A 15370-nucleotide genomic window follows, 5' to 3' on the forward strand; every position below is an offset into this window, starting at 1 on the left:
TTGGTCTACCATGTCAACTACGCCTGATATCAAACCGACAGCGACCCAGCGTGTCCATATAGGTCCTTAGTGGTCATGCAAATGCATCACCAGTCAAATAAGTCCAACGCAGATGTTCTAGGTTCACCAAATTGTCCGGGAGTTGAGCAGTTTCATATATCACTGCCTAAAATTACACTTTTGGGCCACCTAGTTTTCTCAACCATAAAAAGGGGGAGGGTCCGGAGGGGGAGGGTTTGCATGTGCCCAAAAGTACAACTATTCCCCTTGATTTTAGTGAAAATTCCGAGTAAAAACCTCTAAAAACCTCAGAGATATATGGTTTTCAAAACTTTTAGTTCGTCCTGGGCATTTACGGGTTAACTCTCAAAAAGCAAGGTTGTTTTCAGTGTATCGTACCTTTGCTTGGAGTAAGGTATTTAAAGCGAATCTGCAAACAGACACCTGAGAAGACATCTCAGATCGTGCCTCAGATGAGCCACAATGACCCCGTAGCACACCCGTGCATGTTTCTTGCATGGCTGAATTTAGCGTCCTGTATCCTGTCTATGGGTTTGTGTGAGGTCGTAACTATGCCGCTAACAAGAATGGCATTCCAATCATTTTAGGAACGTGGGCATGCTGATATGACGTGCTCCACCAATTCTACTTCAGACTTCACCTATGTATTTCGTATATGTAGCCCGGGAAGTCTGCAATTCCGAACCTATGCAAAAACTTGCACTTTTCCAAAAAGAAAAACCAAATTTTCTTCAGAAATAAGTTTCAGTATTTTTTTATTTATATAAAATATGGATAAAAATATGTTACAAATATTCATATTCTTTGTTTTTATTATTATTTCATTTTGCACGAAGTAATTGCATTTTTTTTTTGTTTCCTTGTTATTTTTTTTTTGTACCCCCCCCCCCTCGTACCTTTCGAGAGCCGTCGGACATAAAATAAATTTAATATTTGTATCGGCCTTATTTTAAAAAAATATTTTTTTTTTGTCCATAATTTCTCCATTATGACCTATAATGCAAAAAAGTACATATACTATTTGCGATAACATAAAAAATATTGAAAAATTCGTTTTTGAGAAAATCGATTTTTAAGTTTTATTTTCAATGATTGAACAATTTTTTTACACAGTGTGTAGTTTTTTCACATAGCCCCAATGATTACCTAAAACAGTGATCCCCAAAGCGCGGCCCGCATGTAGCCCTCTAAGCCTTTTCCTGCGGCCCGCATTACATGTCAAGAAAAGCTTTTTACCCATTTTTATTTGGGGATTCTGTAAGACCGCACCACTATGTTGTTGAAGCATCATATAGAAAGCATGAATCGGATTATTATTATCATTATTAATAAAATCCATCACTTCATAAATATTATGGAGGTCAAACATACTCCCACGCAAACCAACACCACCAACAGGTTGTCGAAGACTTCCCCTACCTCTCTGTGGTGATGGTTTGCGTGGGAGTACTATCAGATTGGACAATTCGACATTTGAATCTTAGTTTAGAAAATCACATACGTCCTTTTGAATAAGTAACCGAGACTACTATGTTATTGTCCTGGGCTATAAAAATAGCAAATGCTGTTTGCAGATATATGATGATGGATCGACTGTAATTTAGATATTTCGGGATTTTCTTGGCATGCAGTCTTAATTCCAGAGTTAAAACAGAGTTTTACTACTGTCCGACGTTTCGGCAATTGTATTTTGCCTTCTTCAATGGGAGAATAGTGGTCTGTTTTTTCTAATACCCAAAGACGGATTTATGTTAAGACAGACAATTTTGACAAAAAACAGACCACTATTCTCCCATTGAAGAAGGCAAAATACAATTGCCGAAACGTCGGACAGTAGTAAAACGCTGTTTGCAGATTTAATGCAGATAATGCAGATTTAAACGAGCCCAATGTTGAACTTTATGTATGAATTATGTTGCCTTACACTGCTACGTAATAAGGATACTTTATTCCTAAAAACAAGTTTGGGCTCGACAAAATTCAACTGAAAAATTGCTAGGTTTTTAACTCCAAGAAACTCGTTGACTATCAACTATCATGACATCGTACTTTAAGTTACGGAAAATATTGAACGAAAACAATTTTTTTTTCAAGCTCTGATATTGATGAAGAAAATTTTTCAGAAAATTCAATTGATAGGAAAATATGAAAGCAAGGATCAGAATGCAGATTTACTTGGTTTCTATTCAACACTGCTAACATGTTCACCTGGCTACAAAAACACTTTTGGAACATTCTGTCGTGAATGGACAGCTTACAGTAGACAATAATTGCCGCTTTTTTGCTCTCAAGCGAGTAGAGAGATATTTTGAAATCAATCCCATAAGCAAAATTATTTTGCAGTTACTTGGCTGTCAAACATTTCCCGCTCTTCGAATTTCTCTTTCCAGGAATTCCTACTAATTTTCCACACTAAATATTATGTGAAAATATTTGTTACAAAGAAAAAAAACTCAAACTAAGTTATTTTTTTTCAACTTATAACTATACTTCTCAATAAAGTATCTGAAACGAACATAACCACAATCTTCAATGTTTGGCTCCGGCACAATAGAAAAGTTTGGTTTCAGTTTTACAACCAAATCGATTCTATTCGCACCACCCAGGTTTAGAATGCTTTCCGCCAACAGAACGGAAAATATGGTGTTGCAAAAGATTTTTCTCTTGTCAAGTCTGGAAGAGCAGAAACAGTAATATCGACTCATTCTCAGCTACGGCGATAAAACCTGAAAATTAAATATCCTTTCAAGTACCTATGTTATTTGAAAAAAAAATTACAGGAATGAATTATTTTGTAAATGTTTTATTTAATTCAAAGTTTTAAAAAAATATATATTAAAAATATACTGCGGCCCACTACTTACTTATGGATCCTATACACCTCCGGTGGTGCAAAGGGCCGACTTGAAAGATCTCCATCCTGAGCGATGCCCGGCTATCGCTTTAACCTGTTGCCAGGTTAGATTTCGGTCGACTTCTTTTATTTCTTTATTGAGGCTTCGCCGCCATGAGCCTCTGGGTCTGCCTCTGCTGCGATGTCCCGCTGGGTTCCAGTCTAATGCTTGCTTACAGATTTCGTTTCCGCCCCTACGTAGAGTGTGGCCGACCCAGCCCCACTTCCGATCCTGAATTTCTGTTGCTATCGGCCTCTGGTGACAACGACGATGGAGCTCGTTGTTTGAGATCCAGTTGTGAGGCCACCAGGCCCGAATTATATACCGCAGGCATCTGTTAATGAACACCTGCAGCCGTTGAGTGTTCTCCACTGATACACACCATGTTTCGCTAGCGTATAACAGCACAGATTTCACGTTAGAGTTGAAAATTCGTATTTTGGTGCGTTTACTTATCTGCCTGTTTTTCCAGATATTTCTTAAACTCGCAAAGGCAGCCCTTGCTTTCTTGATCCGTGCGCCTATGTCGATCTTGGTACCGCCGTCTGACGCCATTTGGCTACCAAGATATTGGAAGCTTTCAACACTGGTTGCCCGGCTACTGTGAAACTGGAAGGAGTCACCGTGTTTACATCCAACGATTTGGTTTTGTTGACGTTGATGACTAAACCTGCCGAGGAGGAGCGATCGGCAAGGTCGTTGAGCTTACTCTGCATATCAGAGCGCCGTTGCGCGAGTAGTGCAACGTCATCCGCCAATTCGAAGTCGTTTAGGTGCTCCATGGTTATAGGCTGCCATAACAGCCCGCGGTTTGGTTCACGGTCAATCGCATCTACCAGAATCTCATCGATTACGATGAGGAACAGTAACGGTGATAGAATACATCCTTGCCTCACACCAGCTACGACCCGGATAGGGTCGGACAGGACCCCATTGTGCAGCACTCTACACGAAAAGGCCTCGTACTGTGCTTCGATGAGGCCGATGATTTTCTCAGGAACCCCCTTGCGCCTCAGGGCGCCCCAAATATTCTCGTGATTGAGACGGTCGAAAGCTTTTTCATAGTCAATGAATACCAAGTAAAGGGACTCTTGGAATTCGTTGACCTGCTCCAAAATGATGCGGAGCGTGACAATATGGTCCACACAGGTTCTTCCGGCACGGTATCCGGCTTGCTGCCGCCGGAGAGTCGCATCGATCTTCTCCTGAATCCGGGCTAGGATAATTTTGCACAGAACTTTGAGAACGGTACACAGCAACATAATGCCTCGCCAGTTATCGCATACAGTCAGGTCAACCTTTATGGGCACCTTCACTAAGATACCTTGCATCCAGTCGACCGGGAAAGTTGCGGTGTCCCAGATATTACGAAATAAACGATGCAGTAGTTGAGCGGATGGCATGGGGTCAGCTTTGAGCATCTCGGCTGATATGCGGTCGACCCCTGGGGCTTTATTCGATTTCATGCTTTGGATGGCTGTTTGAATCTCTAGCAGTGATGGAGCTTCGGTATTGACACGTGTTATACGTCGGATCCTAGGCAGATCATGCCGAGGTGGTGATGGCCTGGTTGGCACTTGAAAAGTTGTTCGAAGTGCTCGAACCAGCGTTTCAGCTGGTCAGTTGGGTCGGTCAATAACTGATCATTCGCGTCTTTCACAGGCATCGTTGCATTCATCTTCGCCCCGCTTAAGCGTCGTGAGATATCGTAGAGGAGGCGAATGTCCCCGGTTGCGGCGGCTCTCTCTCCTTCGTCGGCCAGAGAGTCTGCCCACGCTCGCTTGTCCCGTCGACATGAGCGTTTTACTTCCTTCTCAAGAGCCGTGTATCGTTGACGGGCTAAGACTTTGGCTCCTCTGGTTTTCGATCGCTCTATCGCGGCTTTGGCTTCTCTTCGCTCCTCTATCTTTCTCCAGGTCTCATCGGTGATCCATTGTTTTCTCTGGGTGCGTAGTTCACCCAGATTGTTCTCGCTGGTGGCGATGAAGGCATTTTTGATGGCGGTCCATTGGTCTTCCACGCTGCCACCTTCCGGAATATCTGCAGCACGCGTCTCCAGTTCTTCAACGAAGGACCGTTTCACCGTGGCATCTTCCAGTCGGCGTGTGTTGAATCGTCGTCCAACTCTTTCCTCCTGCCGACGAATCCGCGCAATGCGCAGGCGTATTTCGCCGATGAGGAGGTGATGATCAGACGCGATATCGGCACTACGTTTATTCCGTACATCAAGAAGGCTCCGTTTCCATTTTCGGCTGATGCAGATGTGGTCGATTTGATTTTCTGTAAAGCCGTCACGGGAGACCCACGTGACCTTGTGAACCGGTCGATGAGGGAAGAGCGATCCCCGATCACCATGTCGTTATTACCACAAAATTCTGCGAACAGCTCTCCGTTTTCGCTCATTTCTCCGAGACCATGGCGTCCCATAATGCGCTCATGGTTCGAGTTGTCGGATCCGATCTTCGCATTGAAGTCGCCCAAACAGATCTTGATATCACCCTTCGGAATTCTATCTACGACGGCATTGAGTTGACTGTAGAAGTTCTCTTTGTCTTGCAGATCGACAGCATCGGTTGGCGCATAACATTGGATTATAGTAAGGTTTCGGACCCGTGTTCTAAATCTGGCAACGATTATCCTTTCACTTATAGGTTCCCACTTCATAAGCGCAGAGTGTGCCTGAGCGCTTAGTAGGAAGCCAACTCCGCGATGCCGGGGAGCGTGTTCACCTCGTAAACCAGAGTATAGCAGAACTTGTCCCGACGGCGTTCTGTGTTCTCCAAAGTTTGGCCAACGGACTTCACTCAGTCCCAGGATCTCAAGCTTCATGCGGCGTGCCTCATTGGCAAGTTATGCCAATTTACCCTGCTGGGCTAGGGTTAAAACGTTCCATGTTCCTAATCGTGTCCGTTGTTTCGCGCTAAGAGTCGTCGCCGTAAAATCAGTCCGTATTCTTTTATTATCGGATTCTCGAACAAATTGATGTTTCGGGAACAGTAGGTTGTTGGCCCAAGGTTCCCTATCCACCGGGATGGGGCTGCCATCTTAGGTATAGCTTCCGGGGAATAGCATTTCATACTCAGCCGCTGGATGCCAGAACAGACGCTGTTGGAGCCGCACCTCCTTGGTGGATAGACGCTCGATCAGTCGGGTCAAATTTGTTTAAAGTCCCACCCAACACCAGGACTAGGCTAGTGCGCTTTGAGCGGCACACGGTCGCTTTGATAGGGCCTGCTTGGGGACACATGCAGCTTTTTATAGAAGTTCAGCAGAGCCCACTGTCGAACCCCACCACATCCTAGGCAGACCCCACAGGACGCACCCTCTCACTCTAGCTGATGTCAGAAGGACAACAGTGCCCAGGCTGCACTACCAGCTAAGTACGCAACCCTTAGCTGGCGGTCAATTGTCATCGGAAGACCCGTGGAAGCGTGAGTATTGGAACTTGTGAGGACCAGAGCTGTAACGTTATTTAGAACCCTATTTATGTTATTATTTCAGTTCGATTAGCATGTAGTAGTGTATAGTACTATTCGCGGTGAATGTCGCAAAATGCTGTAAGATAAAAAAAAAAGCTTAGTCAAGACCACAACCTACGATGCGCCATCTTTGTGTAATCCGCTAACTACTGAAACATTTCACAAATTCAAATCAATTGCGTCGTGAAGAATTAATCCGAGTCACTCTCTTACTTGTTAAAACAAATTGCGTCGTAGATTAATTTGATTCTCTAACATCAACCAACCAAAAGACGGGTATGTACGACGTCGTACATTTTTTGGAGGAAATGGCGTCGTGAACAATTAGCTCTACCCAATCTCGATCGCGTGTGCTTTTTCATTATAGTGGAGTGCAAAGTCGAGAACGGATCGTTAAGATCACGATAAAGCCAAGTGGTATCAAATCATCCATCTTTAAACTGCGCGATTGAAAAATTAAACTCGAAGTAAGTCTCGGGAGTGATTAGTTTAATTATCTTTTTAAATCATTTGATTTTTGTTCGAAACTAGATTCTTAATTCATCGAGTTAGATTCTAAAAAGAAAGTGTCTGTTTGAATAAACCTAAAATAGATTCAAATTCAGGTAAGCCTTATTAGTCTAATAGTTAACTCAAGTTAGCATAATGTGAAACTCCGTGTTGAACAGGCCAAACTGCCCAATCAACGTGGGCGTCAAGTCTGGGATTTTCCTACAAGGACTTGAATATCCTTCCGGAGGTCTATCGAAAGACCCGTGGGGTCAGCAATGGTTCTCAACCCACAAATACTCGTCCGTCAATAAGCCGTGCGGCGTGAGCAAAAGTACTGAAAGCTCGTCACTCCACATCGAAAGGGACGCATTCACCCTTATTTGACGCCGGCGCGCGAGTCTTGTGGTGATACCAGCCCACTGTAGTTTGCCAGTTTGCGACCCGGTGCGTGTAAACCCGGTAAGTCGGCCTTCAAAGAGCTCGAACCATCCATCGGACCCCGTGGGACATCCGACGAGGGATTGACCCGAGCTAAGGTTAGACCGGTCCAAAGCCCACAATAAATCGCTAAATCCAAAAGTTACTAGTAACTATGACAATAACGTGACGTCACAGTAGGGACTATAGGTTTGCCTTAATTCGTTCCTTGATCAATAAATTTTGCAGTTAATTTGAAGGATGAACTTAAACTCGATAAATTAGAATATATATGATTGAATTTAACTGCGCATTGGATTTGAATTATAATAAACTTACTTCTAGATTAATTAGGCTACTCCACTAGTTTTCTAACGTCACGAAATAAATTATTCATTAATTAAGATTGGTTTGGGTTCATTATAGTAACTAAGTTTTTCCCCCATTGGTTAATTTTAGAGAATTTATATCTCAATTTCTACTTATTTATTTATTTATTTATTATTATTATTATTTTGCATTAAATTTGGCTCGGCTTAGTTTATTTGAGACTCGAGCTAACGGTCCTTTCAATCGGAAGGTGGCGCTTAAGCCGTTTGCTTAGCGGAAAGAAGAGAACGTTACATTTTGGCGCCCAACGTGGGGCTCGAACCCACGACCCTGAGATTAAGAGTCTCATGCTCTACCGACTGAGCTAGCCGGGCTGGTTCAGAAAGAAATTCCATGCCATTCCATTCGCAATATAATTCAACACAGCGGATGCCTCAGTTCGCGGAAATGACACAAAATACACCAGTGCGTTTTCCAGCATCCTCAACCAGGACTTATAATAGAGAATCAGAGAATTTGCCACCTAGAAGACTGCCACATCAAACCTGCAATATTATGGAAAAATGGCCGAAGTTTTCAGGAGACTCTAATGCAGTTCCAGTGATCGACTTTTTGAGACAAATTGATCTTCTTTGTCGATCGTATCAGGTTACAAAGGAAGAACTCAGAACTCATGCTCATCTTTTGTTTCGCGATGATGCGTACATGTGGTACACGGCTTATGAGCCAAAATTTAATTCGTGGGATACGTTATTGTACTTTTTGAAAATGAGGTACGATAATCCAAATCGCGACAGATTCATAAGGGAAGAAATGCGAAGCAGAAAGCAACGACCCAATGAATTATTTAGTGCCTTCCTCACAGAGCTGGAGACAATGTCCCAACGTTTGATCAAGCCGATGACAGAAGCGGAGAAATTCGACATAATTATTGAAAATATGAAGATGTCCTATAAGCGAAGACTCGCTCTTGAGAAGATTTATTCCATTGAACATTTGGCGCGACTATGCTATAAGTTTGACACCCTAGAAGGAAGTCTATATGGCCAGAAAACTCCAAACAAACCTCATCTGATTCATGAAGTTCTTTTGGATGAAGATGAACAGGTCACTCTACAAGATGATGAAGAGGAAGTAACAGTACTTCACGCAAGGAAGGAAAATCCGTCTTACGATCGCCCTACACCATCCGAAAATAATAAAGATTCATGGAAGACTGATCAACGGCAACCGTTGTGCTGGAATTGCCGAAAGGTTGGCCACATTTGGAGAAACTGTGACCGCAAGAAAACCATTTTCTGCCATGTTTGTGGAGAACCAGACATTACAGCTTTCCGTTGCCCTCAACAACACAACATTCGACCCGCGTCGGAGGGTAAATCAAAAAACGACTAAGGACAGAGAGATGCGGAGACCCCTCTCCAGTTTCCATTTCACCAGAGGTCTCCAATAGTAGCTTCGAGTACTTTAATACGACGTATACAATTCATACCAAGTTCAATCGATGTCCTACACTGAGTGTAAATATACTGGGTGTAGAAGTAGAGGGGCTTATAGACACCGGAGCTAGTGTGACGATAATCAGCTCTCAACAACTGATCGACCGGATCGGACTTGAAATTCAACCATGCCGTCTCAAAGTGATGACCGCTGATCGAACCTCTTATAGCTGTCTCGGATATGTTAACATCCCTTTCGAGTTTCAGCAAATAACTAAGATTATTCCTACAGTAATTGTACCGGAAGTTTGTAAAATTTTGGTGCTCGGAATAGATTTCCTGAGAGCCTTTAATTTTCAGTTGACGATGAATACTGATCAAAAACCGTCAGAAGGCTTCAGCTTACTCATGGCTGAAAGTTACTTCGATGAAGACGATGGTGAAGTTTGTTTTAGTTTGGTTCCAGACCCTGAGTCAAACACTATCCATGAACCGAAGGAAGAAGACGATTCTTTGGAAATGCCAACGGTAGAGATACCTTCAAATCTAATACAACGCCCTTCGGATATCAAAACAGAGCATAAATTGACAACTGAAGAGAGAGAAATATTATTTCACGCGATTCAAGAGCTTCCGGCGACGCGAGAAGGTCATTTTGGGAGAACCTATCTGCTGAAACACTCTATTGATTTAATCTTAGGAGCGACTCCGAGAAAAATTCCGCTGTATAAGTGGTCCCCATCGGTTGAGAAAGTTATTGACGATGAAATTGAACGCCTGCGTAAACTAGATGTGATTGAAGAATGTTTGACGTCAGCAGATTTCCTGAATCCATTGCTGCCGATCAGAAAACCCAATGGCAAATGGCGAATATGTCTGGATTCTCGCAGACTAAATTCCGTTACGAAGAAAGACGAGTTCCCTATACCCAATATGTCGCAAATCCTGCATCGGATTAACAAAGCGAGGTACTTTTCAGTAATTGACCTGACTGAATCGTACTATCAGGTGGAATTGGATGAGAATGCCAAAAATAAGACGGCTTTTAGGACTAACAAAGGCCTGTACCGGTTTAAGGTCATGCCCTTCGGCCTTATTAATGCTCCAGCAACCATGTCAAGACTTATGACTCAAGTTATTGGTCACGATCTTGAGCCATTCGTATATGTATATTTGGATGACATAATTATAACCGCTGAAACTTTCGAGGAGCACGTGCGTCTCATCAAGTGCGTCGCTGAAAGACTGCGAACGTCTGGTTTAACAATAAATCTCACCAAGTCAAAATTCTGTCAAACCAGCATACGCTATTTGGGGTATGTAATATCGGAAGCAGGGCTGTCCACGGATATAGCAAAAATACAACCGATTCTTGACTATCCAGCCCCAAGATCTATAAAGGAAGTCCGTCGCCTATTAGGTCTGGCCGGCTTCTATCAGAAGTTTATCTGTAAGTATTCGGAAATTACGACTCCGTTGACAAATCTCCTAAAAAAAGGGCGAAAAAAATTTGTATGGACAGCTGAAGCCAATGAAGCACTACAAAAGTTGAAGGAAGCTTTAGTTTCGGCACCAGCATTGGCTAATCCCGACTTCGCTGAACAGTTCATCATTGAAACTGACAGTTCTGATTTAGCAATAGGTGCTGTTTTAGTACAAATCCAGAAAGGAGAGCGAAAGTGCATTGCTTATTTCTCAAAAAAATTATCCAGCACTCAACGCCGGTACAGTGCTACAGAAAGAGAATGCCTGGCCGTGCTATTAAGCATTGAGCACTTTCGGCATTTCGTTGAAGGTAGTCGTTTTATTGTGCAGACCGATGCGATGAGCCTCACCTTCCTCCAGACAATGTCCATTGAATCTCGGAGTCCTCGTATTGCTCGATGGGCTTTGAAATTGTCAAAGTATGACATCGAGCTACGGTATAAAAAGGGCAGCGAGAACATCCCTGCTGATTGTCTCAGCAGAAGTATCCATACCGTGGATATTCATCTGTCAGATCCGTATATAGACGGACTGAAATATCAGATTGAGCATAATCCAACGAGGTATCAGGACTTCAAATTGATCAATGGTAACGTCTTCAAGTTTATCACTAATTCGACCCTAATGGAGGACCATGCACATCGCTGGAAACAAGTAGTCCCCGAGCCAGATCGCCGGAAAGTCATTGAAAGTGTACATAAAGAAGCCCATCTTGGATTCCTTAAAACGTTAACCAAACTCAGAGAACGTTATTATTGGCCACGTATGGCGAGCGACGTAAAACGGTACTGTTTCAGTTGCGAAGTGTGTAAAGAATCCAAAGTGCCAAACATCAATGTTCAACCACCCTGTGGCAAACCTAAAGTTTGCTCGAGACCGTGGGAGATGATTTCCATTGATTTTCTTGGTCCCTATCCCCGGTCCCGCAAAGGAAACGTATGGATACTGGTGATCTGCGACTTCTTCTCTAAATTCGTACTGGCACAGTGCATGAAGACAGCTACTGCACCTGCTGTTTGCACAGTGATGGAGAATTTGGTTTTTAATCTCTTCGGTGCACCTGCAATCTGCATAACGGACAACGCGAAAGTGTTTGTATCAGAACCTTTTAAGAAATTACTTAAAGAATTCGGCGTGACTCAGTGGAATCTTGCCGTATATCACCCAGCTCCAAACCCCGCCGAGAGAGTCAACAGAGTGATAGTCACTGCAATCCGGTGTGCTTTAAATAAACAAGCAGATCATAAAAACTGGGATGATTCGGTACAAATAATTGCAAGAGCCATCAGAACTAGTGTCCACGAGAGCACCGGACATACACCTTATTTCGTCAACTTTGGACGTGACATGATCAGTAATGGTCAAGAGTACGAACACCTCCAAGAACTAGGCCAAGATCACTGCTACGACTCGCTTAAACGCAAGGAAGAGCTCACAAAACTGTATGAGCTAGTTCGTTTAAATCTTTATAAAGCATATCAGAAGTATTCACGACCTTACAATCTTCGTTCGAACCAGAAACATACGTTTAAGAAAGGTGATCTAGTTTACAAGCGCAATGTACACCTCTCCGACAAAAGTGCCAACTTTGTTGGTAAGTTTGGCTCGAAATTCACTAAGGCACGAGTGAAAGAAGTGCTCGGCACCAATACATACATCCTTGAATCAGAGGATGGACATCGCATCTCTGGTACCTTCCATGGATCGTTCCTCAAACGAGCCTAGTGATAACATAACACCAGCTATGACTGTGTCTTATACCGGAGACACAGAAACAACCAACGAATAAAAATACTCTTTGAGGTGCTACGGACCTCCAACGTTCGAGATGTCACAAAAGCTGTTTCCTCACGTTGTCGAGAAGTCAACTCTTCTAATAATTGCTCTTGAGCTGCTATGATCATCGATAGCAGTGGCTTTCAATGGGCAGTGATCGAGTCGATAACAACATCGCACTTGACTCGTACGCTATCATGCCGTATGAACCAAGGTGAAGATGTTTGCCATCACCATCTATAAATGTGCCAAATCACTCGTATGCCGATAAATTGCTTAGGATTTGCATTCATGTTATTAATTAAATTTCAATTCACATTGATTTTAATCTAAAATAGAGTTTAGAAAGTTCTATTAATTATAAAATTCGTCAAAAATTACCTTTGATTTCACATGTTACATTAGTTTGTCTGTTTAGCTTGTTTACGTTCGATGGTTGAACAAATTATACGTTGAGCCACAGGTAGTAGTATTCGAACAATAGAGCACAGAGCGTAGTAGTATTTGAATTGGCTCAACTCGCCAATGCTGTGAGTAAGATATATTAGGGTATGACAATTAGTTGCAATTCATGTTGCAGTTTTTCTGTTCGGCATATTAGATTGTTATTCAGATTAGTTCTGAGATTTATTGGAAACAAGGTCGGTTCAGTTAGTTTTCAAGTATGTTGAAGAAAACTGGATCGATTATCAGAAATCATTTTCAGTACATATTGAAGTAATTTGGATCATCATACCATATTTGTTTCAGATGCTATCTGAAGTAATTGGATCATATGGTACACCATATAGATATACTAGTATTTGATTAGATTGGGCAGAAAAGTCTGCCGTAATTGGATTAGCGAAATATAAGTTTATAGTTAGTATATTTTTGTTGCGAAGATTGGAAAATTGATTTGATAGATTCAGGATAAATCCTTTTCTGTTATAAAAATTTTGAAATTATTTTTAATTTCAAAATTTTTATTTCTTTAGTGGGGGCGATTATGTAACGTTATTTAGAACCCTATTTATGTTATTATTTCAGTTCGATTAGCATGTAGTAGTGTATAGTACTATTCGCGGTGAATGTCGCAAAATGCGGTAAGATAGAAAAAAGCTTAGTCAAGACAACAACCTACGATGCGCCATCTTTGTGTAATCTGCTAACTACTGAAACATTTCACAAATTCAAATCAATTGCGTCGTGGAGAATTAATCCGAGTCACTCTCTTACTTGTTAAAACAAATTGCGTCGTAGATTAATTTGATTCTCTAACATCAACCAACCAAAAGACGGGTATGTACGACGTCGTACATTTTTTGGAGGAAATGGCGTCGTGAACAATTAGCTCTACCCAATCTCGGTCGCGTGTGCTTTTTCATTATAGTGGAGTGCAAAGTCGAGAACGGATCGTTAAGATCACGATAAAGCCAAGTGGTATCAAATCATCCATCTTTAAACTGCGCGATTGAAAAATTAAACTCGAAGTAAGTCTCGGGAGTGATTAGTTTAATTATCTTTTTAAATCATTTGATTTTTGTTCGAAACTAGATTCTTAATTCATCGAGTTAGATTCTAAAAAGAAAGTGTCTGTTTGAATAAACCTAAAATAGATTCAAATTCAGGTAAGCCTTATTAGTCTAATAGTTAACTCAAGTTAGCATAATGTGAAACTCCGTGTTGAACAGGCCAAACTGCCCAATCAACGTGGGCGTCAAGTCTGGGATTTTCCTACAAGGACTTGAATATCCTTCCGGAGGTCTATCGAAAGACCCGTGGGGTCAGCAGTGGTTCTCAACCCACAAATACTCGTCCGTCAATAAGCCGTGCGGCGTGAGCAAAAGTACTGAAAGCTCGTCACTCCACATCGAAAGGGACGCATTCACCCTTATTTGACGCCGGCGCGCGAGTCTTGTGGTGATACCAGCCCACTGTAGTTTGCCAGTTTGCGACCCGGTGCGTGTAAACCCGGTAAGTCGGCCTTCAAAGAGCTCGAACCATCCATCGGACCCCGTGGGACATCCGACGAGGGATTGACCCGAGCTAAGGTTAGACCGGTCCAAAGCCCACAATAAATCGCTAAATCCAAAAGTTACTAGTAACTATGACAATGACGTGACGTCACAGTAGGGACTATAGGTTTGCCTTAATTCGTTCCTTGATCAATAAATTTTGCAGTTAATTTGAAGGAAGAACTTAAACTCGATAAATTAGAATATATATGATTGAATTTAACTGCGCATTGGATTTGAATTATAATAAACTTACTTCTAGATTAATTAGGCTACTCCACTAGTTTTCTAACGTCACGAAATAAATTATTCATTAATTAAGATTGGTTTGGGTTCATTATAGTAACTAAGTTTTTCCCCCATTGGTTAATTTTAGAGAATTTATATCTCAATTTCTACTTATTTATTTATTTATTTATTATTATTATTATTATTATTATTATTATTATTATTATTATTATTTTGCATTAAATTTGGCTCGGCTTAGTTTATTTGAGACTCGAGCTAACGGTCCTTTCAATCGGAAGGTGGCGCTTAAGCCGTTTGCTTAGCGGAAAGAAGAGAACGTTACAGAGCTATGTTAGGCGCCCCTTCCCGGATGTCAACTCACCATTTCGCAGCCCACTACTACAGTTCAAAATTGCAATGCGGCCCTCGATAGTAACCACGCTGGGGACCACTGACCTAAAACATTCCCGAAGACACCACAATGATCGGACAAGCCGTTTTCAAGTTATTATATTTTTTTTGAAAGTGTTAAAGGTGTTTTTGCTTAGGCCCTTGTCAAAAGTTAGGCTAGAGTGAAAACGGCAAACTAATGATGCAAATTATTTTTTTTGATCACAAACAATGTATAGGGTACCAATAGTGGAGGTATTAGTAGATCCAAAAAAGATTTTTTTTTAAATTGTTAATTATGGGAAACTTACAGCTTTAATAGATAAACTAATAAATTTTCTAACAAAAATGAGATAGATTTCATTTAACATCATCAATTACCAAATATTGCTTGCACCACTATGGGTACACTGTTCCTTTCG

At 41.8% G+C, this 15370-nt stretch overlaps 2 long non-coding RNA genes and 1 other non-coding gene across 3 annotated transcripts; 2 read left to right on the forward strand and 1 right to left on the reverse strand.

Annotated features, from left to right (window-relative positions):
• Window positions 1-6767: 6767 nt before the first annotated feature.
• LOC134202925 (uncharacterized) lies at window positions 6768-7177 on the forward strand. The gene is made up of 3 exons (XR_009977378.1): window positions 6768-6861; window positions 6926-6999; window positions 7063-7177. It is a non-coding gene; the product is annotated as an uncharacterized LOC134202925 (long non-coding RNA).
• A 757-nt stretch (window positions 7178-7934) lies between these two features.
• On the reverse strand, window positions 7935-8007 carry Trnak-cuu (transfer RNA lysine (anticodon CUU)). The gene has a single exon. It is a non-coding gene; the product is annotated as a tRNA-Lys (tRNA).
• A 5627-nt stretch (window positions 8008-13634) lies between these two features.
• On the forward strand, window positions 13635-14360 carry LOC134202926 (uncharacterized). Its single transcript, XR_009977379.1, has 3 exons — window positions 13635-13805; window positions 13870-13943; window positions 14007-14360. It is a non-coding gene; the product is annotated as an uncharacterized LOC134202926 (long non-coding RNA).
• The last annotated feature ends 1010 nt before the right edge of the window (window positions 14361-15370 follow it).

Source organism: Armigeres subalbatus, unplaced genomic scaffold, assembly GCF_024139115.2.
Source record: "Armigeres subalbatus isolate Guangzhou_Male unplaced genomic scaffold, GZ_Asu_2 Contig1524, whole genome shotgun sequence".
Lineage (NCBI taxonomy): Eukaryota > Metazoa > Arthropoda > Insecta > Diptera > Culicidae > Armigeres > Armigeres subalbatus.